General features: G+C 45.9%; 1 protein-coding gene across 2 annotated transcripts in view; it reads right to left on the reverse strand.

Moving 5' to 3' along the window:
* The window catches only part of IL1RAP (interleukin 1 receptor accessory protein), a 116135-nt gene extending 112124 nt beyond the window's left edge, over nt 1-4011 (reverse strand). Inside the window, exon 1 of one of the 2 annotated variants that reach the window (XM_045519789.2) lies at nt 3798-4011. The gene's annotated coding sequence lies outside the window, so the exon portion shown is untranslated. The remainder of the gene's footprint in view (nt 1-3797) is intronic. The other variant, XM_010959255.3, reaches the window with a different exon arrangement.
* Between the last annotated feature and the right edge of the window lie 1989 nt (nt 4012-6000).

A 6000-nucleotide genomic window follows, 5' to 3' on the forward strand; every position in this document is an offset into this window, starting at 1 on the left:
CAGGGTAAACCATGCCTTCTCACTTTCAAAGAAGGAGAGAGAAAAAAAAGGAAATGAGTAGCTAACCTGATTTAATCCCCCAAAATATCAGATACCAAATGTTCTGTAGCCTTCCTGTTCTTTGGGGTTTTTATTTCTCCCATAGAACAATTTCCAAAATGGGCGAAGATCACGGTAGGTGGCTCTCTTTCATATTTCATGGGCAAGGCACAAGTGACTCACCAGATCCTACATCTGTGTCACCAGCAAAAGCCTGACAAGGTTGAGCAACAAATGAAACTGTGTGTATGTTGGAGGTAACCTTTTTTTTTTTCCTACCTCTCCCTCTGATTTTCTCCAGCTACATTCTGCTTTTCTAACTGCGCCAGGTAAGGTGATGCTGACTGCCTACTTTTTGGCAAAAGCAAACATATGCTTTCAAGTGCCAAAAGCAAGGAGCAAAATGTTTCTCCCCAAACTGTATCTGCCAGCCTGTCTGCTTGCTGCGAAGCAGAGAAATCTGATGGCTTGTGGGGAGCCTCAACAGATAAATGGCCCCATTGCCTGGGCTGGAAACAGATCTGTTCATTTTCCTACATAAGCCTGCAGCCACCGGTTTCCACAGAGAGGACTGAAACTCCAGACCAGTGGTCAGCCTTGCCAGTGAGCAGTGGTCTTTTCTGCAAATGCTGTATCTGCATACTGCTCTCGATATTCCATCCTTTACCCTCGGAATTGGTAAAAGAAGAGAAAAATACTGTGGTCACTCATGACATTTATTCCTCAATCATCTTAATACCCTGAGTATTAGCATGAGGATGGCAGAGGGAAGGAACCACTCAGAACAGGAAGAAAAATATGACATAATTCTGAACTTTATATCTTCATCATACGCCTCCTCCTAGGAATTGAAGGTGCATTACCTCAAATGCAGGAGAGTGGGAAGGCTGCCCTGGGAGATCACTGCTTTGAAACTACCTCCCCTGAGGGCTGGCCCCACTGAACTCTACAGAGCATAGTTTGCTACCAAAGAAATACCCTCTTTGGGACAGAAAGGATACCCTGCAATCACCAAACAGATAAAATCAGCCTAACAACTGAAGTACATTGTTAAAGATCTCATTGGAGAGATGACCGAGTGTGATGGGAAAAGCCCTTAACTAGAAGTCAAAATGTGTGAACCATATTCCCAAGGGTGAAACTTACTAACCACGTGACCCTTGGCACCCTCTCATTTCTCTGACTCTCATTCAATTTTCTTCTCAATAAACTGAGATTAGCTAAGGAAGAGCTATCAACCTACTCACTACATGCATTTTACATTATTCCACTTAACTTAATCCTCACATGAATCCTCAGGGTAAGTATCTTTTTCACTTTAGAATTGGATCAAATGGAAACTCTAAGTGGTGAAATAAATTGCTTACTATTACCCGTCTATGTAGGAAACAGAGCTGGAATTTGAATTTGACCACAAAATAATTTTTTTCCATACTTCATCATATCATTATATTATCCTTCCACTATTAATATGCCCACCATGTCCTTCTTTCAAGGCTATTGCAGGTAACAAGGAAAATAATATGTATTAAATACACTGTGGACATTTTAAAGTTCTCTCTCACTCTTTCTCTCTCTATATATGTAATATATAATCTCAATAAGGAAGAAAGGTATAACTGAATAGTCTTTCCTTAAAGAACCAGAACTAAAAGGAATTAGCTTTCATTTTCCCATTCCCTTGTTCCGACCTTATTTTGAACAATTTCCTTTTCCCCACAGTCTCTCAGGCATGCGTTCAGATGTATCCTGGCCAGCTCATCACAATGCATGCACATGGAACAGGCTGACGGAAGCAAATGATCCCATCCTCTGCAAATGCCTGGTGCGGGAGGGACCTAAGAGGGTACCACCGAACACCTCCCTTTCCTCAAGATGTATCACACCTCCGTCCTGCATACATCAGCATCACAGGCATATGGGATGGACTGTGAAGCAGGCAGCTAACTATAAATACTGGATGCTCAGTTCAGGGACTTATGGCATAGCCAGGAGATAATAATAAATAATTGTATGAAGTCAATCAGAATAAAATCAATTGTTACAAGCTGGATGGAGGAATATAAGGGACACTAGTGCATTTTAAAATACCAATAATACCAATAATAAAAGAAGACTAGTGTGGCCACATGTGAATATTTATGTTTAAAAAAGGTAAGTTTGTATCCAGAAGGGACTGAATTTAGCAGCATCACTGTATAAACCAAAAAAATACATGGGGATCTTATTGTTTTCCTATACTAGCTGAAAAATATAAATCTGCTTATCTAAACTGAGACAGCAGGAATAAAAGGCTTCGAACAGTCTGCAACATAGATGGAACTTCCAACTTCTCCTCCTGCCTTACTACCTACCGCTCATCAAACTCAAGACCCTTTTTGCCAACAAAGGATGCCTCAGATCAAAGTTTCACAGACCTGAGGCTTCCTGAGGCTTGTCAGGGACTAGCATCACTGAGAAACATTTTATATTCCAAGTCAAGCATCTATGATCAAAGTCACATGTAGAGGGCATTCAGAAAACACTATAAAAGAGCTATGCAAACTCCAAAGAAGGAAACACCACAACATTCAGATTTAAAAAAAAAAGTCACTCTATCTGAAAAACCAGCCTTCTAAGAACCCACTGTCTCCAGGGTTACTGCGTAGTAATGTTTACAATTGTTGTCATCAGTGTCAAACTGGCCATGTGTCAGAACAGGCAATGTGCTAACCGTGTTATTTGTTACCCATTTCATCCTCCCAAGTGCCTTAAGGACTTGTGACCATTAGAATCTCCATTGTACTGCTGGGGAGAAAAAAAAAAAAAAAACACCGGAGTATCAGAAAAATTGGATAACTTGCCCAAGTTCACATAGATAATGTGCAGAAGAGCTGGAGTCAAAGCCAGGTAAATCCTCCTCCTCAGCCGGGAGCTAACCTGAGCTCTGCGGAGCAGCGCCCAGTTTCACAATTTCACAACTAGGGGGTGGAGGCAAGGAAGGCTGGGGACTGGCTCTTAAAGGAAACGACAGAAGTTTGCTTTTATGTTTGTGATTTTTCTCTTTAACTCAGCTTCCTTGTTCTCTCCCAGGACTTAGAAGCGAGAGGAGCTATGGCTGCGGGAGGTCACCCAGTCCTGTATGAGAAGCATCCTGTCTCCCACAGGACCGCCAGGGCTGGCAGACCTGCGGGAGATAGACTGGATTGCTTCTCCGGGGCTAGAAAGATCACTGTACCGCACGAGATGACTGGCGCCCACGCGTCCCTCACCTCTCCAGCGACTCCACCAAGAGTCTGATGGACACCCTCGGCGGGGCATCTTTCTGAGAAAACAGGTCAGGGGAAGAGAGAGAGAAGCTGCAAGCAGTCTGTACCCAGGCTGCCACAGGTCCAGGCCGGAATGGACGTGATACCCAGTGGGCACGCTGGGACACACTGCCCCCTTCTATCCTCACCGTTCACAGCAGCACTCTGGAGAAACCAAGGCGCGGGTCTAGCAGGGTAAATCCTTTAAAGAGCTGGGAGAGGGGTACAGCTACGCGCAGCCATCCCAAGACCGCGTTACTTAGATGCCTACAAAGATGGGGCTCTGGACAGTGGGTTCGAGTCCTGGCCACAGCACAAACTAGCTGATCTATCCCAGCCGCTGCCTCTCTCTGTGCCTCAGTTTGCCCTTCTGGAAAACAGGGTTGAAGGAGACGATCTGTAAGAATCTTTCCACCCTGAGATTCTGTAGATCGGTGATCCCCCGAGCCCTCATCGCCGTGAGAGACTCACCTTTCTTGGGAAGCAGCGCGGGCGCAGCGAAGGCAGTGGGGATGGGTGCCAGATCGCCCAGCACTGCTTCTTTCGGTGCGCCTGGCCAAAGCGGAGCTCCGGGGACCCCGATCCGGCCAGTCTTCCCGCAGTGAGCCTCTTACTTTCCGCCGCACTTTCTTTTTTCCCCCTTTGGGGCTCCTCCCCCGGCGCGGCGCGATTGGCCGCCGCCACGCGGGTCCGGCTCCTCCCGCCGCCTCGGCTCTCGCCAGCCGCCCGCTCTCAGAGCTTCCCAGAGCCGAGGCCGCGGGGCGGCACCGAGAGCAGCCCCGCCCGCGGCGAGGAGGAGCCGCGCCGGGCCCGCCGCCCGCCGCCCCGAGGCCGCGCTAGGCCCTTCGGCGCCCGGCCTCCGCCTGGGCCGGCTGGGGCGCGCAGGGAGGGAGAGCGCGGGACCGGCAGCTCGGCGCGCTGCCCGGCGCTCCGGGCAGATGCGCCCCGGCTGTACACACTTGCGCTCATTGCCGGATCCTGGGCTGACAGTTGAGATCGCTACCACCCTTGCCTTTTCTTCCCGGCTCTGTGTATTTAGCTCACTGCACCAAGGCCGTGAAGCAACTCAGGCCTCAGGATTTGCGCCCCGACCTTGTGCCGAGCCCAGAGCGCGACAGGAAGAAACAGACTCGGTCTCGGTGGTCCGGAACTCCTGCTCCGCTACAAGTGACAGTCATGGGAACAGACAACTGTTCATGACAGCGAGACGGAATCTGTTATTTTCCCTGGGGTACACCCAGTGTGCCTAGTACAGCGCCGGGCGCAAAGGAGGTGCTCAGTACATGTATACTGAATGCGTGAATGAATGAAATAATCGTTACAGAAGCAAACAATCTCAAAAGAATCAGTCCCTTTCACAAACTCCCGTTTCTCCAGATCTCCACAAGAACTCTCAGACACCCTCTCCCACTCTAGATGACAGTCTGCCTAGTCATCGTGAGAAGCTTTACAATGGCTTTCAACTCCTTTGCTCAAGAATCTTCTGTTGTTCTCTATTGGTAATCCAGCACGATTTCTTCCTGGTTGTCAAAGCCCTTCATCGTCCCCATTTCTGAGACTCTCTGACAAAGGCCCTCTACCAAGTTCATTTGTCTCCTTCCACGTGCTTTACTCACCACCACCTCCTTGACTTTCCTTCTGCTCTTAGAGTTGAATCTTATTTATTTATTCAAGAAATTGAGATCCAAAGAAAGCAATTAAAGAGAAGGAAAAAAAAAAAAGACATAAAAGAAAGTCCTGGTGAATTAGCATGTGGAGCTAGGAGGCACCACTCTCTTAAGTACTAAGGACTAAAGATGGACATCAGTGCAAAACTCAGACACTGTCCCTACCGTCACAGGGTTTAACTCCCCAAGCTAAAACAACAGTATAATTGAAGCTGTAGCAATGTTCATGTTGTTGCGTTTACTGATATCACTTATGGAAATTAATCCTGAGAAATTTATTGTCTCAAGATAGTTGGCACACAGTACATACACACACCACGGTTACTAAAACAAAAAAGAAACAACCCCAAATTTTAAAAGTTTACTGCATGAAGCAGAAATAAAACTGTTCTTTGATTTCTTATTCACTCATTAAATATATTTCAGGGCATCGATTTTTGTTTTCCTTACATAATACATTTACCAAGCACTTATGTAACGTGCTCACAATGTAGCAGGCATTTTGCATGTATTAGGTAATTTAATTCTCACAATAATCTAGAAGGTACTATTATTATCTCCAATTTATAGATAAGACATAGGGAAGCTGTGTCTTGCCCAAGGTCACAAGCTTACAAGATGAGAATGCAAAATGAGAACTGGAGCAGTCTTCTTGCTCTTAACCACTTCACTAGATTGTCCGTGTGCTTCCTAGAAGTCCTGACTCTGTGCCAGACACATGCTGGTGATTCAGAATTGAACCAAATGTAATCTTGGACTTTCAGGAGCTACTCATAGTTTAAGCACAATGACAGGCATATAGACAAGTAATCACAGTATTATATATCGTAATTTGAAGATAACATAAATGACTGGGAATGAAAATGATTAGATAACTGATGCTGTATATTCACACAACAAAGCATTTGCTGTCATGACGAACATATTATGAAAAATGTCTACAAAGGAAAAGGCTGACAACGTAAGATTGTGTAAAAGGTATGAAACATATAGACAGTAGTTGAAAG

This window comes from Camelus bactrianus, chromosome 1 (genome assembly GCF_048773025.1).
Source record: "Camelus bactrianus isolate YW-2024 breed Bactrian camel chromosome 1, ASM4877302v1, whole genome shotgun sequence".
In the NCBI taxonomy this organism is placed as follows: domain Eukaryota; kingdom Metazoa; phylum Chordata; class Mammalia; order Artiodactyla; family Camelidae; genus Camelus; species Camelus bactrianus.